Source organism: Martes martes (assembly GCF_963455335.1).
Source record: "Martes martes genome assembly, chromosome: 8".
NCBI lineage: Eukaryota > Metazoa > Chordata > Mammalia > Carnivora > Mustelidae > Martes > Martes martes.
The window spans coordinates 385527-406369 of NC_137895.1; the positions used below are offsets into that span (position 1 = coordinate 385527).

The following is a 20843-nucleotide window of genomic DNA, read 5'->3' on the forward strand; positions in this document are numbered from 1 at the left end:
GGCCCACAGTCAGCATCTCCACTGACCGTGCCAAAGCACGGTGGTTAAGCTCCGGGTGTCCGCGTCCCCGGCCACGCAGCAGACGACAACAGCGCGGATCTGGCGGGGCAGCGCGAACAGCGAGCAAAACCGAGGGCACAGCGCCAGGCGACGGCCGCCGGGAGCGGGGCTGCTGCTGAGGCCGCTCCCATGAGGAAACCCGGCTGGAGCGCCACTCACTTCCCGGATTTGAAGACTTTATCTCTTTACTTGGGAGAGACAGAGGGAAGGGGCGGTGGGGGAGCGGACTCCCCGCTGAGCAGGCAGCCCGGGACACCCCGCGCACCCACACTGCGGTGGCCCAGCAGACAGGAAGAGCGCTCACAACACATACACCAGATCGCCACAATGTCCCTTAAACAGCATCATTTTGTCTGTCAACTCTATGTCAGTAAAGCTAAAGAAACAACAAGCACAAAGCAGGGGCTGCGAGGAAAAAGAGCCAAGCCAAGACACCAGCCGCTGTCTGGTCCTGGCAGGAGAGAATCCGAAGTTTCAGTTCAGCCAAATGAGAAAGGTTTTCCATTCAAACCCTAGACAGGCCACACCTTAGAGGAATAAAAACCACGTTCCAGAACCCAAAGGCTAGGTCTTAAAACATAGGGCAAAAACAAAAGACCCAGCCTACAGGCTACATGCTTCTGTTGGATCCAGATGATCTCCCAAAACTGTACCAGTCTGCCAGCACAGAACTCAACACTCTCTACAGGAAGATAACCCGAATCAGAGTCTCTAGAATGTCCCAGCCATAATGTTCATCATGTAATTAAAAATTACTAGACATGCGAGGCAGAAAACTGTCAAATGACCATATGTTCAAACTGACAGATGAGAACTACAAAAACAGCAATTATAAATACATTAAAAGATTTGGGGAAAACATCAGAAGGAGTGAAGAAGAAATGAGTATTATCAGAGAAATGCAAACTTGACAAAAAAAAACAAAAAAAAAGAAGTTGTTCTAGGACTGAAAAATACAGTATCTGAAATTAAAATGTTACTGGATGGGGTGCCGGGGAGGCTCCGTGGGTGAAGCCTCTGCCTTTAGCTCAGGTCATGATCCCAGGGTCCTGGGGTCGAGCCCCACATCGGGCTCTCTGCTCAGCGGAGACACTGCTTCCCCTTCTCTCTCTGCTGCCTCTCTGCCTACTTGTGATCTCTGTCAAATAAATAAATAAAATCTTTAAAAACAATTAATTAATTAAAATAAAATAAAATGTTACTGGATGGAATAAACACCACAATGGACACAAAAAAGAAAACAATGACTGTGAAGACAGAATAGAAAACATACAAATGTAAACACAGAAAAAGGAATATAAAAAGGACAAATGTATTCAAACCTACAGGAGGACATCAGTCTAAAATAATTATCACTGGGGTCCCAAGAGGAGAGGAGAAAGAATATGAAGCAGAAGAAATATTTGAGAGACAATGGCCAAAAAGTTTCTAATTTGACTAAATATACCAACACACAGACCCAAGGAACTAAGTAAATACCTAAAAGGAAAAATACAAAAGCATACCTAGAACATTATAGTCAAAATGAAAGAGGAAAAATTCTAATAAAAAGAAAGTGTTTATAATAATAAGTAGGGGCACCTGAGTGGCTCAGTCAGTTAGGTGGCCAGCTCTCGATTTTGGCTCAGGTCATGATTTCAGGGTCGTGGGGCAGAGCCCCACATCGGCTCCACACTCGATGGGAGGGAAGGAGTCTGCTTGAGATTCTCTCTCTCCCTCTCCGTCTGCCCCCCACACCCCGTGCACGCACATGCACACTCTTTCTCTAAAAATAAATAATCTTTAAAAATACTTATTAAAATACCTCAAACACAGTAGGAAAAAAGGTTAAGAAGGACAGCAGACTTCTCATAAGAAACAACAGATGCTAAGAGACAACAGCACAAATTCTTCAAAGTGCTGAAAAATAGAAAGCTATCAACCCAGAATTCTATATTCAGCAAAAATATCCTTCAAAACCAAAGAATAAAGACCTTCTCAACTTCACTACAGGGAACAAAAAGGGTCACCAGAAGGGAGGCGGGTGGCTGGCTGGAAACAGAGGACGAGGGCTGACGAGTACACTCACCGTGACGCAATCAAACAACACAAAATGATACAAAAACAAAGAGCTTTCCAGACAAAAGCTGAGGGGCTCCGTCCCCAGCACACTCACAGCATAAGAGACGCTGAAGGAAGTGCTGCAGGTGGAAGGAAAATGAGCCCAGATAGAAAACTCACCTTCAAAAAGAAGAACTTCCCAACTCATCTAAAGGGCTGGTCTTACCAAAACCAATGACAGCACGTGAAAAGAACGTCACAGCTCTCTTATGAATACGCATAAAGAAAACCTCAACAAAATACTAGCCAACCAAATCCAGCCACATATAAAAAGCATTACACACCACACCAAGGAAACTTATCCTAAGACTGAAAAGTTACTTTAACACCTGAAAATCAATTAATACAACACACCATACTGACAGGATAAAGGACAGAAATCAAATAATCTCAACAGACGCAGAAACGACATTTGGCAAAATCCAACACCCTTTCATAATTAAAAAAGGAAAAACATTCCACAAAACAGGACTAGAAAGCAACATCCTCAACCACTGAAGGCCCACTATCACCACTTCCATTCAACACTGTATTAGAGGTTCCAGCCAGTACAATAAAGCAAGAAAAAGAAATAAAAAGCATTAGAACTGGACAAGAAAGTAAAACCGTCTTCCTTCAAGATAATATGATTATAAAGGAAGAAAAATCTGAAGGAATATATAAACCCCAGTATGAAAACTGAGAAATGAATTGAGCAAAGTTGCAGGATACATAAACCAGTTGTTTTTCTTATTAACAGCAAATAACTTTAAAAAGTAGAAAATGGGGGGTGACTGGGTGACTAAGCCAGTCAGTTGACTGTCTGCCTTTGGCTCAGGTCATGATCACAGGTCCTGGGATCAAGCCCCGACGAGCCCCGTATCAGGCCCCCTGCTCAGCATGAAGTCTGCTTCTCCCTCTCCCTTTGCCCCTCCCTCTCCCATACTCTGTTTCTCTCTCAAATAAGTAAAAAAAAAATTTTTTTAAGTAAAAAATAGAAAACGGGGCACCTAGCTGGTTCAGTCAGTGGAGCTTGTGACTCTTGATCTCAGGACTATGGATCTGAGCCCCACGCTGGGTGTATAGCTTACTTACAAATAAACAAATATTTTAAATAAATGTTTTAAATAACCAAAAATATTAAATACCTACAAATACACTGAATGAAAAAAGTGTATCTGTAAAATATCGCTGAGAAAAATGCAAGGAGATTTAAATAAATGGAAATACACCATCTGTACAATTCAGAAGACTATATTCATACTTCAATTCTGTAATAGAATCAATGTAATCCCAACCAAACTTCTAACAAAAACTTCTGTACATATTGAAGAGCTTATTCTAAAGCTGGCAATATAATTTTGTAGAAGAATAAAGGTAGAGGACTTATACTACCTCATCTCAAGACTTACTATTAAATTACAGTAATTAAGACAGTGTGATGTTGGCACAGGATAGAAAAATACACCAACAAAACGTCACTGAAAGCCCAGAAATAAGCCTGCACACGTATGTTTAATTTATAACAAAGGCTCCCCAAAAAAGCTCGGATGATTTTATAAACCATATGAAGGGTGAGGGAATTACCCTGATTTCACCTCACATTAAAAAATAATGAGGGGGGGCACCTGGGTGGCTCAGTGGGTGAAGCCTCTGCCTTCAGCTCAGGTCATGATCCCAGGGTCCTGGGATCGAGCCCCGCATCAGGCTCTCTGCTCAGCAGGGAGCCTGCTTCCCCCTCTCTCTGCCTGCCTCTCTGCCTACTTGTGATCTCTCTCTGTGTCAAATAAATAAATAAAATCTTAAAAAAAAAAAAATAAGGGCGCCTGGGTGGCTCAGTGGGTTAAGCCTCTGCCTTCGGCTCAGGTCATGAGCTCAGGGTCCTGGGATCGAGCCCCACATCGGGCTCTCTGCTCAGCGGGGAGCCTTCTTCCACCTCTCTCTGCCTGCCTCTCTGCCTGCCTGTAATCTCTGTCAAATGAATAAATAAAATCTTTTAAAAAATAATAATAATAGGGACGCCTGGGTGGCTCAGTTGGTTAAGCGGCTGCCTTCGGCTCAGGTCATGATCCCAGCGTCCTGGGATCGAGTCCCACATCAGGCTCCTTGCTCCGCAGGGAGCCTGCTTCTCCCTCTGCCACTCTGTCTGCCTGTGCTCGCTCTCTCTCTCTCTCTCTGACAAATAAATAAATAAAATCTTTTAAAAAAATAATAATAATAATAATAATGAAAGATGGGTCATTCAGAAAGATCAGTATTTGCTTGGAGATGGAAAGCCAGGAAAGGGTGGGACTGAGGGTTCCCAAAATGGTATGAGGAAATGTGGGGCATTAGACATGTTCACTACACTGTGGTGATGATTTCACAGGTGTATACAGATGTCAAAACTTACCAAATTACATGTTAAACGTGTGTGGTTTATTGTATAGCAACTGAATCTCAATAAAGATGTTAAAAAGAAAAAGGTGAATCAAATCAAAATACAAAACTCCCACTATACAACTTTTACAGGGGTGTCTGACTGGTTCAGTCTGTGGAATGTGTGACTCTTGATCTGGGGGTTGCAAATTCAAGCCCCACGTTGGGTGTAGAAATTACTTAAAAATAAAATCTTAAAAAAAATTTTTTTTTACCAAAAAAATAAAAAAGGGGGAGGTGCCTGGGCAGCACAGTTGGTTAAGGGTCCGACTCTTAGTGTCAGCTCAGGTCCTGATCTCAGGGTTGTGAGATGGAACCCCACATCGGGCTCTGTGCTCAGTGCTGAGTCCACTTGGGATTCTTTCTCCCTCTCCCTGCTCCTCCCACTTGTGCGCTTGCGCGCTCTCTCTCTCCCAAATACATAAATCTTTTTAAGAAGAAAAAGAGGGCGCCTGGGTGGCTCAGTTGTTTAAGTGTCTGCCTTCGGCTCAGGTCGATCGAGCCCCATGTCAGGTTCTCTGCTTCTCCCTCTGCCTGCAGCTCCCCCTGCGTGTGCGCTCGCACTCTCAAATAAATAAAACCTTAACAAGAAAAAGAGTGTTTTCACAGCACTGGAACACGTAGAACTGTTAGGACACACAATAAACATAAAAAAAAAAAAATACACTGACAGTACACCTGGCTAGCTCAGCTACAGAAACACGCAATTCTCAATCTCGGGGTTGTATCTGAGCCCCACACTGGGTGTAGAGATTATTAAAAAAATAATCAGAGGTTCCTGGGTGGCTCAAGCATTAAGCATCTGCCTTTGGCTCAGATCACAATCCCAGGGTCCTGGGATCCAGCCCCGCATCGGACTCCCTGCTCAGTGGGAAGCCTGCTTCTCCCTCTCCCACTCCCCTCTGCCTGGGTTCCCTCTCTCACTGTCTCTCTGTCAAATAAATAAAATCTTTAATAATAAATTTTTAAAATATATATATTGACCAGTTTTTCTTACTTCACCCAAGTTAAAATTTTCTGTTCATCAAAAGACACCATTAAGAGGACGCCTGGGTGGGGTGCTTGGGTGGCTCAGTGGGTTAAACCCTCTGCCTTCGGCTCAGGTCAAGATCCCAGGATTCTGGGATCGAGCCCAGCATCGGGCTCTCTGCTCAGCAGGGAGCCTGCCCACCACCCCCACCGCTTCCCTCTCTGCCTACTTGTGATCTCTCTCTGTCAAATAAATAAATAAAATCTCTTAAAAAAAAAAAAAAAAAACCAGACAAGAGATACCTGGCTGGTTCAGTCAGTAGAGCATATGACCCTTGATCTTGGGATCATGGATTCAAGCCCCACATTGTATGCAGAGATTACTTTTTTTTTTTTTTTTAAGATTTTACTTATTTTTTGACAGAGAAAGATCACATGTAGGCAGAGCGGCAGGCAGAAAGAGAGAGGAGGAAGCAGGCTCCCCGCTGAGCGGAGAGCCTGATGCGGGGCTCCATCCCAGGACCCTGAGACCATGACCTGAGCTGAAGGCAGAGGCTCAACCCAGTGAGCCACCCAGGTGCCCCGTATGCAGAGATTACTTTTTAAGAAGTAAATAAAATCAGGACACCTGGGTGGCTCATTTGGTTAAGTGTCTGCCTTTGGCTTGGGTCTGATTCCACAGTCCTGGGATCAGACCCCACATCAGGCTCTCTGCTCAGCAGGGAGACTGCTTCACCCTCTGCCCCCAACCCCCAACTCATGCTTGCGTTCTCTCTGAAATAAATAAAATCTTGAAAAAAAAAAAGTAAATAAAATTAAAAAAAAAAGAAAAATAGGCAAACCATAAAATATTAAAAAATTTACTCCTTACACAGAAACACACACACATCATAAAGGACTCGTAATCAGCACATACATATTTTAACTCCTAAATGAACAATAAACAATCTGGGGCATCTGGGTGGCTGTCTGTTGGCCCTTGGGACTCTTGGGTCTCAGCTTGGGTCATGATCTCAGGGTCACAGGATCAGCCCGCAACGGACTCTGCAGTCAGAACAAGTCTGCTTAAGGCTCTCTCACTCCCTCTCCCGCTGCTCCTCCACCCCCACCCCCAGCATGCTCTCTAAATAAATAAAAATCTTTAAAAAACAAACAATCCAATCAAGGGTGGATTAAAAACCTGACACTTCACAAGAAAAATATAAGGGGCCAATTAGCATATAAAAAGTTGTCCACCAAGGGGCACCTGAGTAGCTCAGCAGTTAAGCATCTGCCTCTTGATTTCTGCTCAGGTCAGCTCAGGTCATGATCTTGAGGTCATGAGATCGAGCCCCATGTCAGGCTCGGGCTCAGCTCGGAGTCTGCATGGCCCTCTCCCTCCTTCTCTGCCCGTCCCTCCAATGCACTTGGGAGCATGCACACGTTCTCTTACTCTCTAAAATAAAATAAATAAAATCTTTAAAAAGCGTTCACCAAGAATAAAACAAACAGTTGTTCACCGTCATTCATCAGAAAAATGCAAATTAAACCACAATGAGATATCACTACCACCTGAATAACTAAAACTAAAAAGACTGACGATACCAAGGGCTGGTGTGGCTATGGAAAAGCTGGATCTCTCATACATTACTGGTGGGGCTGTAAAGTGGTACCAGTTTGGAAAATGGTTTGGCAGCTTCTAAAAAAGTTAAACATGTATCTATACTATGAGCCAGCAATTCCACTCCTAAATATTTACCCCAAAGAAATACCACATATCCACAACACCTGCCTAAGAATCTTGACTTTAGTTGCAATACACAAAAAAGTGACAGCAACCCAAATATCAATAGGAAAAGAAATAAATTATATTTTCATGCAAATTAATACTACTCAAAAAGCAAAAAATACGGATACGAGCATTTTTTTTTTTAAAAGATTTTGTTTATTTATTTGAGAGAGCACACCAGCAGGGGGAAGGGCAAAGGGAAAGGGATAAGCAGATTTCCCACTAAGGGGGGAACCTGATGTGGGGCTCGATCCCAGGATCCCGAGACCATGACCTGAGCTGAAGGGAGATGCCTAACCAACAGAGCCACCAGATCCAAGCATTTAAATCAATAAACCTCAAGGGGCACCTGACTAGCTCAGTCAGTGGAGTGTAGAACTCATCACAGACTCAATCTCCGTTGGACACAGAGATTACTTAAAAAGCAAGCAAGTAAACAAATATATAAATAAATAAATCTCAAGAGAATTACACTAGGCAAAAGACAAGACACAAAAGAGCATATACTTCATGATTTCATTTATATGAAGTCGAAGGACCTGCAAAATTAATCTGTAATGACAGAAATCAGAACAATGGTTGCCTGATTTGGAGGTTGGTTGCAGTAACTCAACGGACACAAGGAAACTTTTAGGAATGGCAGAAATGTTCTATATCTTGACATGAGTGAGGGAGACACTGGTGTATACATTTGTCAAAATTCAGCAAACATATTTAAGATCTGCACATTTCATTGGGTGTAAAATATTCTTCAATAATTTTTAGTGGAGTATTTTTTTTAAGATTTTATTTACTTGAGAGAGAGCAGAAAGAGAGAGCACAAGCCGTGGGGGCAGGCAGAGGGAGCAGGAGAAGCAGACCCCTGCTGAGCAGGAAGCCCAACTCAGGGCTCAATCCCAAAACCCAGGATCACGACCTGAGCGGAAGGCAGCTGCTTAACTGACTGAGCCACCCAGGAACCTTGTATTAATTTTAAAGAAATGAAAGGCTAAAAAATAAAGAAATAAAAGACATTCTGTGTTAAGATATTGCTGTACCCAGATTTGACATGATTTCCAAAAAGTCAATGGCTGAGGATGCTTTAGGAATGGGGTGCGCATGAGACTGACTTGATGATGCCTGCTTTGGTATCGCCCGACTTTCACTCTGGAGTTCAGACATCCTGTGCAGGAGGCACCCACAGGAGGCGAGAGTGAAAGGCACAAGCTCTAGAGCCTGACCAGCTGAGCTGAGTCCTGGGTCTCCCATTTATTTCCTGTGATCCTGGATACATTCCTTAACTTGTGCCTCAGCGTCTTCATATACACAGGAATAGGAACATCGGCAGTAACTGTGTCATTAAGTTGTTTTAACCCACTGAGCCACCCAGGCGCCCCCCCTTTCTTTAAAGATTTTTTATTTATTTATTTGACAGGCAGATCACAAGTAGGCAGCGTCATTAAGTTGTTTTAAGAAGTAGATGTTTAGGAGATGGACAGAAGGGGGCAGGGAAAAATGTAAATGCTTACTGGTTTAGATGTCAAAATACAAAATGTGGCACTGCTTTTCACTCTCTGGTTCATAGAAAATTCTGCACAAGTCACGTACCCCCTTTCGTCAAAATGTCTGTTACATCTCACAAGGATATAAGCATAGAAAAGGGTAAAGCACTTTGTTTAAAAAAAGAATTAAGTAAGATAATGTATGTGATGCACTTTAAAAAGGGCCTGTGCTTCTTTTTCTCAATAAAGCTTTATTGGAACACACACGTGTGTACACAGAAATGCTTGGTACATAATCAGCTTTCGTTCTAATTCAAAAATTTAAAAGTGTTTTGAAGGTTGGCCTTTTTCCTTAACGGAAAGAAAAAGGAAGGGGAGGAGCTTTAGTCGGCTGTCTGAGATGTAAATCCTGAGTCAATCATCTATTTGCTGTACACCTGTTTTCTCATCTGTAAAATGGGTGGTAACAGTTCCCATACCCCAGAGGTCCTGCAAGGATTAAATAATTCACACAAAGCATTCCGAGCTGCAGCACACAATAAATGGCCAGATGCTGCGCTGTGCCCTTACCAAGATTTTAAACATTACCCCATGCTGAGGTCCTGTTTACCCGTACCCTGAGCGCTCCCGGGGGCTTCAGAGTCTCCTGCCCAGACGGCTTCTTGCTAATGACCCTTGGATGTGTCCCACGTCTCCCACCACTCCGAGCCAAAGGAAAACCTTACTCTCCACCTCCAACCCAGAATGACACCCTGCTCCTGCCAGCACCCCACCCTGCTTCCCCAGCTCAGTAAACGGTGCCACCAAGAAGCCTGGACAGCACCCTGAGCCCTCCCCACCACACCTGCTTCCAAGCCATCCCACCGGCCACCGCTCTGCCTGCAAACATCTAAGCTGACCGGCAAGGTCTGGACACAACCGCACCACACCCAACACCTCACCTCTCCTCCCTCCGCTGCAAGGCCAACAGCCCACCCTGGCCACACGCTGGTCTCATCTGGGCTCCTGGAGAAGCTCCACCACCAGGCCATTGCACGCGCGGTCCTCTCGGCCTGGGAGGCCCTGCCCGCCCCCCCAGCTCGTCTCACCGCTTCCGGAGCCCGGCTGACAGGAGTCAGAAAGGCCCAGATGCAAGAGAAACTAGAAAGCAAGGAACGTGGAAAAGAGGTAAGAGCTGAGTGTGGGGGAGGCCATAGGAGCAGGTGACAGCAGGCTGAGAAGGCCACAGGGACAAGGCCGGTGGGCAGAGTGACAAGGGGCAGGGCTGCAGGGAGAGGCAGGGGCCGCTGGGGAGTGACGGAGTGGGGGAGCTGGGGTGACAGCGGCAGGCTGAGAGCAGGCAGTAACAGGGAGGTGGACAACGCCAACAGGCTGCAAGGACACCAAGCGGCAGGCTGGGGTGCGGGAGGCGACCCCGACAGGTCAGGGCCAGTAAGGGGCACGGGGGAAGGCAGCGCTGATGCGGCCGGAGGAAGACACGGGGCAGGCCGGGGAAGGGAAGCTGCGCGCGCCACAGACAGAGGAGCAGCGGCAGAGAGCGGCCAGGGCAGGGATGAGCGTGGACACCGGGAGGGAGAGTCCCGCCGCAACAGGTAGAGAGGGTAGCGCGGGCGGGTGCGGAGCGCGGCCCAGTGGTCAGGGTCCCTCCCGGGCGGGAGAAGGGGGGGAGCCGTGCGGAGGCCCGGGCCGTGGCGGGTGAGGAGGGCACTTGGGGGTCAGGGCCGGGAGGGCACCCGGCCGGGGGCGGAGGCGGACACTGCCTCGGGGACGGGGAGGAGCTGACCGGGGGGAGGGGACGGCGGGGGGGTGGACACCGTGCGGGGGTGGACACCGTGCGGGAGGGGACACCGCGCGGGGACACCGACGCGGGGCACCGCTGAGGGAGGCAGTGTGGTGGAGGACACCGACGGGGGGAACACGGACGGGGCGGACAGCACGGGCGCACCCACAGCGGGGCGGTCGCGACGGGGGCAGCGGCGGGCGCGGCCGGGGCGGCGGGCCCGAGTGGGAAGAGCCTCGGCGGGCGGCCGCACTCACCTGCCCCGCGGGCCGGGCGTCGCGGCGGCTCCTCGGAGGCCCGGGTGGAGGCCAGGGCGCGGGCGGAGGCGAAGCCCGGGCGACCTGGGGCTAGCCGCACGCACATGGGCCCGGCCGGGCGCGGCGCCCACGGACACGGCGCCCACGGACACGGCGCGGGCCGGCCGGCGGCTCGGGACCGGCTCGGGACCGGCTCGGGCCGCGGGCGGCGCTGGGGTCGCTCCAAAATGGCGGCGGCAGCGGGAGCGCGCGCGCACGCCGGGGGCGGTGTCTGGCGCGTGGGCGCGCGCCGGGGCGGGGCCGAGCCGGGGGCGGGGCGGGGCCGAGCCGGGGGCGGGGCGGCGCGCCTGCGTGGACGCGGCGGCGGTGGGAGGGCGGGGCGCGCTCCTGTCGCTCGCTCCTCTGAGGCGCGACCGCGTTTCTCGGCGAACTTCATGAACTCGCTCCGGGGTTAGCCCGCGGCGGCTGCAGAGCCACCGCTCCAGAGGCCGGGCGCGGCCTGAGGGCCCCACGCCTGGGGCAGGGGTCCCCGCGGGTGTGCGGGCGCCCCCCCGCGCGGCGGCGCCCCCCTCCCCGCGCGGCGCCCCCCCCCCGCGCGGCGCCCCCCCTCCCCCCCCTGCGCGGCGCCCCCCCCTCCCCGCGCGGCGCCCCCCCGCGCGCGGCGCCCCCCCTCCCCCCCCTGCGCGGCGCCCCCCCCTCCCCGCGCGGCGCCCCCCTCCCCCGCGCGGCGCCCCCCTCCCCCCTCCCTGCGCGGCGCCCCCCCTCCCCCCTCCCTGCGCGGCGCCCCCCCTCCCCCCCTGCGCGGCGCCCCCCCCTCCCCGCGCGGCGCCCCCCTCCCCCGCGCGGCGCCCCCCCTCCCTGCGCGGCGACCCCCCCCTGCGCGGCGCCCCCCTCCCTGCGCGGCGCCCCCCCTCCCCCCTCCCTGCGCGGCGACCCCCCCCCGCGCGGCGACCCGCCCCGCGCGGCGCTCCCCCCTCCCCCCTCCCTGCGCGGCGCTCCCCCATCCCTGCGCGGCGCCCCCCTCCCCCCTGCGCGGCGCCCCCCCTCCCCCCCTCCCCGCGCGGCGCCCCCCCCCGCGCGGCGCCCCCCTCCCCCCTCCCCGCGCGGCGCCCCCCCTCCCCCCCTGCGCGGCGCCCCCCCCTCCCCGCGCGGCGCCCCCCTCCCCCGCGCGGCGCCCCCCCTCCCTGCGCGGCGACCCCCCCCTGCGCGGCGCCCCCCTCCCTGCGCGGCGCCCCCCCTCCCCCCTCCCTGCGCGGCGACCCCCCCCCGCGCGGCGACCCGCCCCGCGCGGCGACCCGCCCCGCGCGGCGCTCCCCCCTCCCTGCGCGGCGCCCCCCCTCCCCCCTCCCTGCGCGGCGACCCCCCCCTGCGCGGCGACCCCCTCCCCCCCTCCCCGCGCGGCGCCCCCCCCCCCCCCGGCACGTTTCCGGAGCTCCTCGGCGCTGGGGAGGGCGCGGCCCAGGCCCGCGGGGCGCCCTCCGCGTCCAGCTCCGTCGCCGGCCTGCGAGCGCCCGCGCAGCCGCCGCCGGACGCGCTCCTTTTCCCGGGCGCCGCGCGGGGGTTTGCGGCGGTTCGCGCGGTGGACTCGGCGCAGCGACTTCAGTCCAACCCGCCTCCACGGCGGGATTTACGGGGCGCCCGGGGGGCTCGGTCGGGGAAGCGTCTGCCTTCGGCTCAGGTCGTGGTCCCGGGGTCTCGGGAGCGAGTCCCGACGGGGCTCCTTGCTCGGCCCGGGGGTCTGCTGCTCCCTCTGCCCTTCCCCCTGCTCGTGCCCTCTCGCTCTCTCCGTCAAGTAAATCAATAAAACCTGCTTTAAAACAAGAAAATAAAATAAAATGAGATCCATCGTTTCGGGAGTCAGCGTGGAGCGTGGGGAGGTGCTGGCAATGGGAATGTAAGGGAGGCCCAAGCCCAGGTCCTGCCTCCCCTCCCGGTCTCCGGGCCTGGGCCGGTGGGTGCCGTGCGCAGGGGGCCCTCGGAGCGGCTGGAGCACCGCCTCCTTCGGGGCCCGCCCTGCAGGTCCAGCACCCCCTTGGGTCACTTTAGAGCAAGATGTCTCTGGTCCCTTGAACACTTCTCCCTGCATCCTGCAGGGCAGATGTCTGGCAGGTTCTGTCGGGTCAACTTCCAGGAATTAGGTTTTTAAAAAGCATCCGCTGGGAGCCTGGGAGGCTCGGTGGGTTGAGCATCGAACTCTCGAACTCTAGGTTTGGGCTCAGGCAGCGATCTGGTGGTTGTGGACTGAGCCTTGTGTCTGCACTCGGTGCGGAGTCCGCTTCAGATCCTCTCTCCCTCTCCCTCCTACTCACTCTCTCTTAAAAGAATAAATAAAATCTTTAAAAAGTTGGGGGGGGGGGGAGAAAGGGACGCCTGGGTGGCTCAGTTGGTTAAGCATCTGCCTTCGCTCAGGTCATGATCCCAGGGTCCTGGGATGCAGTCCCACATCGGGCTCCTTGTTCAGCAGGGAGCCTGCTTTTCCCTCTGCCTCTGCCTGCCTCTCTGTCTGCCTCTGCTCACTCGTTCTGACAAATAAATAAAATCTTTAAAAAAAAAAAAAAAGAGGGAAAAAAAGTAATGGCCCTACAAGCAAGAAGAGCGGCGCCCTGCACGTCCAGCCGTGAAGGCCCCTTACGGCAGAAGTTGGCGGTGCCGTGGATTGAGCTGCAGAATGGGGGCTCAGGGGCAGGGGGCCGGATGCCAGAAATGTTCCCACTGGTTTTTCTGCTGTGGGGGTGCCCGTAACCCTCTGTCTGTCTTGATGTCCTTCCTGTGCCCGGGCCACAGTGCCTGGGGTCAGCCTGGGCCCTTCTCCTCTTAGATTGCACAGATTTATCAGCAAATCCCTGCACTTCTAAATATGGCCAGCTCTCCACAACCACACACTGGGCCAAGAGCAGTTTCTCTCACCTGACTCACAACAGCAGCCTCCCAGTGAATTCCCTGCTTCTATTCTGACATTCTCGGTAGAGACCTGCTTACATCAGCATAGCACCTAGAGAGATCCAGTGAAGACAAGCTCATCGCATCCCTCCCCCAGCTGCCCTCTCACACAGCCAGAAAGCCAAGTCCTTGTTCCTTGCAAGGTCCCATGTGATCTTCTCCCATTTCCCCTACTCTGCCCCTTGTTCATTTGGCTCAGTTGTGATAACCTCCTGCCACAGCCCACTTGCCTATGCTTTCCTCTAGCTATTGCTACGCTTGTTAACTTCCTCCTAGGTCCGACTGCCTTGTCCCCTTCTCAGTGAGGGCTTCCCTGACCTCTCTATTTCAAATCTCAAGCCTTCGTACGCCCACGCACACATGTCCATGCACAGGCGCATACCTCGTAGCCTTTCCCTGCTCGGTTTCTTCCCCTCTGTACCAGTGGTCACGGTCCAATAAGGGGACAGAAACCACACAGTGACTTTAACAGAGAAAGCCTGATATAAAAAGTATCGATAGCAGGGGATTCATTATAAAGGAGTACGGAGAACTCTGCATTCAAGAAAGGACATAACTTGGAAGGGCGGTCCCCTCCCCAGGCGGGAATACATTCTGTGTTGCTGGGTTGCGTGACTGCCTCCCAGTGGACAACAGACACACTCCCTGGGTTGTCCACGAGCAGAGGCTGATGGACAGGAACGCACCCCGCGAGGCGCAGGCCGGCTTGGCCCGGAAAGTCTTCTGCTGAGGTTGTCTGTGGGACTCCCTGAGAATCTGCCCTCCGGACTGACGCGGAACTCCTCAGGCGGCCACTCACAAGCCGCCGCTCGTCTCCCGCCTGCGCCTCCAGCAGCTGCAGAGGAGAAAGGACGCACAGCCGGACCGGGAGGTCCCTCTCGAACACTCTCTACGGGCACAGCTGAACCTCAGATCCGGAAGAGAGACGCGTCCGGGACCCGCTCCGTCAGCGCAGAGCCGGCGGCAGTGGGTGTGGGGCTGAAGCATGAGTGCGAGCCGGGCAGAGTCTGCCCTCGGACGGCCGGTTTCCGTTTGCCCCTTTCTGACACATTTGAACTTCCACTCGACAACAAAGCAACGCTGTGTTTTTGCCCGACGAGATACATCTGTCCCTATTGCAAGTGGAGAGTGAGCGTGGCAAATAGCGCATGTGCAGCCACAACTGCCACCGAATTTGTGACCGGCCGCGTCTGCTGCTCGTCAGATCCTGTCAGTGTGTTAGAGCGAAAGGACAAAATTAACCTCTGGCCACCTGTATATTTTAAAAACTGGAAAGGAGAGAGAGGAAAATGACGGATGGAGACAAGGAAGCACCGGACAAGCTAGAGAAAATGCGTACAACTGCCAGATCCTTGTTTTTGTCGGTGTCACAAGATGTGGTCGGCTTGGACGGCTCCCTCCCAGCCTTCTCTCCAAAAGGGCCTTCTAGTGTACACAAAGCAGCTAAAACAGAGCCAAGCTGAATTCAGCATTTCTGACACAGAAGGGTCAACTAAAATAAATTCTTCCACTAAGAACACCAAATGCAAAATTATTCACCAACACATTGGAAAAAGTAAAACTGTGATGTAAAATGAGTGCTGCCTAGGGGTGCTGGGCTGGCTCAGTAAGTAGACTACAGGATTCTTGATCTCAGGGTCATGAGTTCAAGCCCCACATTGGGTGCGGAGATTACTTAAAAATAAAATCCTTTTTTTCAAAGATTTTACTTATTTCATTTGTCAGAGAGAGAGAGGCAGGCAGAGGGAGAAGCACACTCCCAGCTGAGCATGGACCCCCTCCCCCAACACAGGACTTGGTCCCAGGACCCTGAGATCATTACCTGAGCCAAAGGCAGTTGCTTAAGTTACTGAGCCGCCCAGGTGCCCATTAAAGATGAAATCTTAATGGGGCACCTGGGTGGCTCAGTGGGTTAAAGCCTCTGCCTTCGGCTCAGGTCATGATCCCAGGGACCTGGGATCGAGCCCCACATCCGGCTCTCTGCTCAGCAGGGAGCCTGCTTCCTCTTCTCTCTGCCTGCCTCTCTGCCTACTTGTGATCTCTCTCTGTGTCAAATAAATAAATAAAATCTTTAAAAAAAAAAAAAGATGAAATCTTAAATAAAATAACCACTACTTCTGGAGCACCATCAGGACAGGAGGGACTGTGGTTAGGGTTAGGGTCCCTAAGGCCCCCCACAGTGCTGCCAGGCAGAAGCCAGGGCACCATAAGACCACTGCCCCACAGACCCACAAGAGAGAAACAGGGAGCAAGTCACACCTCTACACACCATCACCACATTCCTGCACAAAAAAGACAGAAAACTGTGAAAGCAGTAGGAGTAAAATGACCCATCACATAAAGGGTAGGGATGATACAATTACTAGCCGAAACCTCAGGGTGCCTTGGGGCTCAGTTGGAAGCCTCTGCCTTCGGCTCAGGTCATGATCTCAGGGTCCTGCCTGCCTCTCTTCCTACTTGTGATCTCTGTCTGTCAAATAAATAAATAAAAATCTTAAAAAAAAAAAAAAAGCTGAAATCTAAGAGACGATGGAGACCACAAGGCAATAAAATGGCATACGCAAAGTGCCAAAGGAAAAGTAAAACCTGCCAACAAAAAAATTCTATACCCAGAAAGACTGTCCTCAAAAATGAAGATGAAATCAAGACATTCCCAGGCGGGGGCGCCTGGGTGGCTCAGTCATTAAGCGTCTGCCTTTGGCCCAGGTCATGACCCTGAGATCTGGGATTGAGCCCTCTGTGTCGCGTTCCCGTTCAACAGGAAGCCTGCTTCTCCTCCTACTCCCCCGCTTATGCTCTTTCTCTCGCTAGGTCTCTCTCTGTCAAATAAATAAAATCTTTAAAAAAAAAAAAGCTAGAGAGGGAGCAGGAGGAGTGGGAGAGGGAGAAGCAGACTCCTCGCAGAACAGGGAGCCTGACGTGGGGCTCGACCCCAGGAGCTGGGAACATGACCCTACCTGAAGGCAGACGCTCAATGACTGAGCCACCCAGGTGCCCCAATAAACAAAATCTTAAAAAAATAAAAAAGAGAGGTGCCTGAATGACTCAGTTGTTAAGCATGTGCCTTTGGCTCAGGTCATGATCCCAGGGTCCTGGAATCGAGCCCCACGTAAGACTCCTGCTTGGTGGAAAGTCTGCTTCTCCCTCTCCTGCTCCTCCTACTTGTGTTCCCTCTCTCTGTGTTAAATAAATAAATAAAATCTTAAAAAAAAAAAAAAAAGACATTCCCAGGCAAACAAAACTCATTGCTGACAGATCTGCCTTACCAGAAATACCAAAAGCAGTTCTTCAAGCTGAAAGGAAATGACACACGATGGTCATGTAAATCAGCAGGAATGGAGGAAGAACCAATTTCAGCCACATGTAAAAAGTATTGCTTCCAAGATTATTGGGGTTATCCCATCAGAATGCAAAGTTAGTTTAGTGTGCAAAACTCATTTAATGCAATACACAATTGACAGAATAGAGGGTAAAAACCACTGGATTGTCACAATGGCTGCAGAAAAGGCATTTCACTAAAGTTAATACCTATCACAATAAATCCTCTCAACCAACAAGGAATAAATAGGAAATTCCTCAAGTTCATCAAGATATCTAGGAAAAATCGGGGCGCCTGGGTGGCTCAGTGGGTTAAGCCTCTGCCTTCGGCTCGGGTCATGATCCCAGGGTCCTGGGATCGAGCCCCACATCGGGCTCTCTGCTCAGCAGGGAGCCTGCTTCCCCCTCTTTCTCTGCCTGCCTCTCTGCCTACTTGTGATCTCTCTCTCTGTGTCAAATAAATAAATAAAATCTTAAAAAAAAATTAAAAAAAAAAAAAGATATCTAGGAAAAATCTATACCTAACATCAAACTTAATGGTGAAAGATTTAATGTTTTTCCACTAGGACTGAAAATGAGGCAAGTTTGTCTGCTTTTACTACTTCAGTTCAGTCCTCGTTAGAGTACGTATTAGGAGCTTGGAAGTTACCACTCATCCTAACAGGTAAAATACTGAACAGAATGAAAACCAGCAGCTCTTCTTGGATCTGCAAGAGAAGGGAGGGAGGACACAGCAAACCAACGATTAGAGAAACAGATAGGTAAACAGAAGCCATCACAGCTTTCCAGAGCGAAGATTGATAAGCAGAAACCTCCCTGGGAGCCCTGCCAGCGCGAGGCCCCTGGGCTATGACTGATGGATGGCCGGAGGCTCAGAGTGGACAGTCCTGAGAGTTAATGACTTTGGGAGATCCAGTCATAAGGGTCCCCACAATATTGTGAGACTTCTCTCCAGTACCTTGGCCAGGTTCCCACAGTAAGTATCATAGAAAATCCCCTCGTGCTTCCTGCTGGGGGAGGAGCCAAGAGTCATTTCAAAAGGGGCCAGAGCACTCTGTTCTTCTAATTTTTTTTAAAGATTTTATTTATTTATTTGATAGAGATCACAAGTAGGCAGAGAGGCAGGCAGAGAGAGAGGAGGAAGCAGACTCCCCACCAAGCAGAAAGCCTGATGTGGGGCTCAATCCCAGGACCCTGAGATCATGGCCCGAACCAAAGGCAGAGGCTTTAACCCACTGAGCCACCCAGGTGCCCCTGACAAAGCTTTTAAAAGATTTTATTTATCAGCCACCTAGGTGGCTCAGATGGTTGGACGTCTGCCTTCAGCTCAGGTCATGATCACAGGGTCCTGGATCCTGGGATCCTTTAAAAATATATATTCTATTTATTTATTTGAGAGAGAGAGAGAGAGTATGAGCACACAAGCAGGGAAGTGGCAGAGGAAGAGGGAGAAGCAGGCTCTATCCCAGGACCCTGAGATCATGACCCAAGCTGAAGGCAGATGATCAAACAATTGAGTCACCCAGATAGCCCTGAAAAAAAATTTTTAAGAATTTTTTATTTAGGGGGGTGCCTGGGTGGCTCAGTGGGTTAAGGCCTCTGCCTTCAGCTCAGGTCATGATCCCAGGGTCCTGGGATCGAGCCCCGCATCTGGCTCTCTGCTCAGCAGGGAGCCTGCTTCCCTTCCTCTCTCTCTCTCTGCCTACTTGTGATCTCTGTCAAATAAATAAATGAAATCTTTTAAAAAAAAAAAAAAAAAAGAATTTTTTATTTAGGGATGCCTGGAAGGCTCAGATGGTTAAGCATCTGCCTTCAGCTCAGGTCATGATCTCAGGGTCCTGGGATTGAGCCCCACATCAGGCTCCCTGCTCAGCGGGGAGTCTGCTTCTCCCTCTGCCTTTCCCCACTGCTCATGCTCTCCCTCTCTCTCTCTCTGTGTTTCTCTCCCAAATGAATAAATAAAATCTTTTAAAAATATTTTTATTTATTTATGAGAGAGAGAGAGCAGGGGTGGGGAAGGAACAGAGGGAGAAGGAGAAGCAGCCTCCCCCACTGAGTGCAGAGCCTGCTGTGGGGCTCCATCCCAGGACCCTGAGATCATGACCTGAGCCAAAACCAAGAGCTGGACGCTTAACTGACTGAGCACCCAGGTGTCTCTGAAAATGTTCAGGAAAAAAATTCCATTCACAGGAGAAGTGTGGGTGAGCAGATGGGTGAAAGGTGATTGGGATTAAGAGTCCACTTACTGTGAGAGGTGCTGACTAATATACAGGGTTGTTGTGTCACTACCGTATACCTGAAACGAATACAATACTGCATACTTGGAAAAAATCTATTTACAATTGTATCAAAATGAATAAAGTTCTTAGGAATAAATCTAACAAAAGAAACATTCAGAGAAAAGAGCTGAAGCAGCAGGCTAACCGCTTCTCCTCAGAACCCCCTGCTTACTACCTCGACCCTTGGCAGGCACCCGGGAACCTGGATTTCAGGAGGGCTCCCAGCACTGCAGAAAGTGATCAGCGTGGCTCATAATGTATAAACTGTACAAACAATGTGATTTATACCAACTACCTGTTTTCTTCCTGGGTATCTGGAATTTGGGCAGGCATAAGGCAGAGACTGCCTATCTGACCAGCCCTGTAGTGAGCTGAATGGTGCTCCTTGCCTTAAAAATATATTCACCCCAAACCCATCAATGTGAGTTATGGGAAAGGGGGCTTTGCAGATGTAATTAAGGATCCTGAGAAAGATCATTGTCGATGGGGGGGGGGCAGCACTAAATACAGACAAGTGTCCTTTTTTTTTTTTTTTAAGATTTTATTTATTTATTTCACAGAGAGAGACAGAGAATCACAAGTAGGCAGAGAGGCAGGCAGAGGGGGAGGAGGAAGCAGGCTCTCTGCTGAGCAGAGAGCCTGATGCGTGAGTGGGGGCGGGAAGGCAGAGGCTTAACCCACTGAGCCACCCAGGAGCCCCCACAAGTGTCCTTCTAAGAAAAAGTGAAAAGACACAGACGACAAGGTGATGTAAAAACAGAGGCAGAGATTAGGATGCTACATCTACAATCCAACCAAGATTTGCAGGCAGCAATCGGAAGTTAACAGAGAGGCCCGGAACAAATTCTTTCTCGCAGCCTGCAGAAGGATCCAAACCTGCTGACACTTGGATTTCTGACTTCTGCCTCCCAAATTGTAACACGATACATCTCTGTTGTTTTAAGCCACCTAGTTTGTATCAATTTGTTGCAGCAGCCTTAGGAAAGAAACATGAACTCCTGATAAGCATATCTAACTAACTTCCCTGGTTGGCAATGTTTCTCACCCTTCTCACAACTCATTGAGACATTTAAGTGCCTCTTCTCGGACTTCACTGAGAGAGGACCCTGGAGGCTGGAGGCTGGTCCCCCAAACTTTGCCTCCCAAGAGCCTTTTCTCTTTGCTGATTTTATTTTGTAACCTTTTACGGTAATAATGATATAATGTAATAATATAGAATGGTATGTGCTGAGTCCTCTGAGTCCTCCCAGCAAATTAGCAAACCTGGGTGTGATCTCCCAATTTCCAACCAATAAAAACATTGCTAAGAAAAATTAGAGAAGACCTAAATAAACGGAGTGAAATGTCATGGCCATGTCATGGTTAGAAGACTCACATTAGGGGCGCCTGGGTGGCTCAGGTCATGATCCCGGGGTCCTGGGATGGAGCCTGCCTTGGGCCCCCTGGCAGTGGAGAGTCTGCTTCTCCCTCTCCATCCCCCCCCACCCGCTCATG

The 20843-nt window shown here is 50.9% G+C and overlaps 1 protein-coding gene across 4 annotated transcripts in view; it reads right to left on the minus strand.

Annotated features, from left to right (window-relative positions):
• PPP6R2 (protein phosphatase 6 regulatory subunit 2) overlaps positions 1-11059 on the minus strand; it is a 78179-nt gene extending 67120 nt beyond the window's left edge. For 2 of the 4 annotated variants that reach the window (XM_080811666.1, XM_080811674.1), the window contains exon 1: positions 10813-11053. The gene's annotated coding sequence lies outside the window, so the exon portion shown is untranslated. Of the gene's footprint in view, positions 1-9716; positions 9911-10812 lie in introns of those variants that run through there. The other 2 variants (XM_080811671.1, XM_080811672.1) reach the window with 2 other exon arrangements.
• Between the last annotated feature and the right edge of the window lie 9784 nt (positions 11060-20843).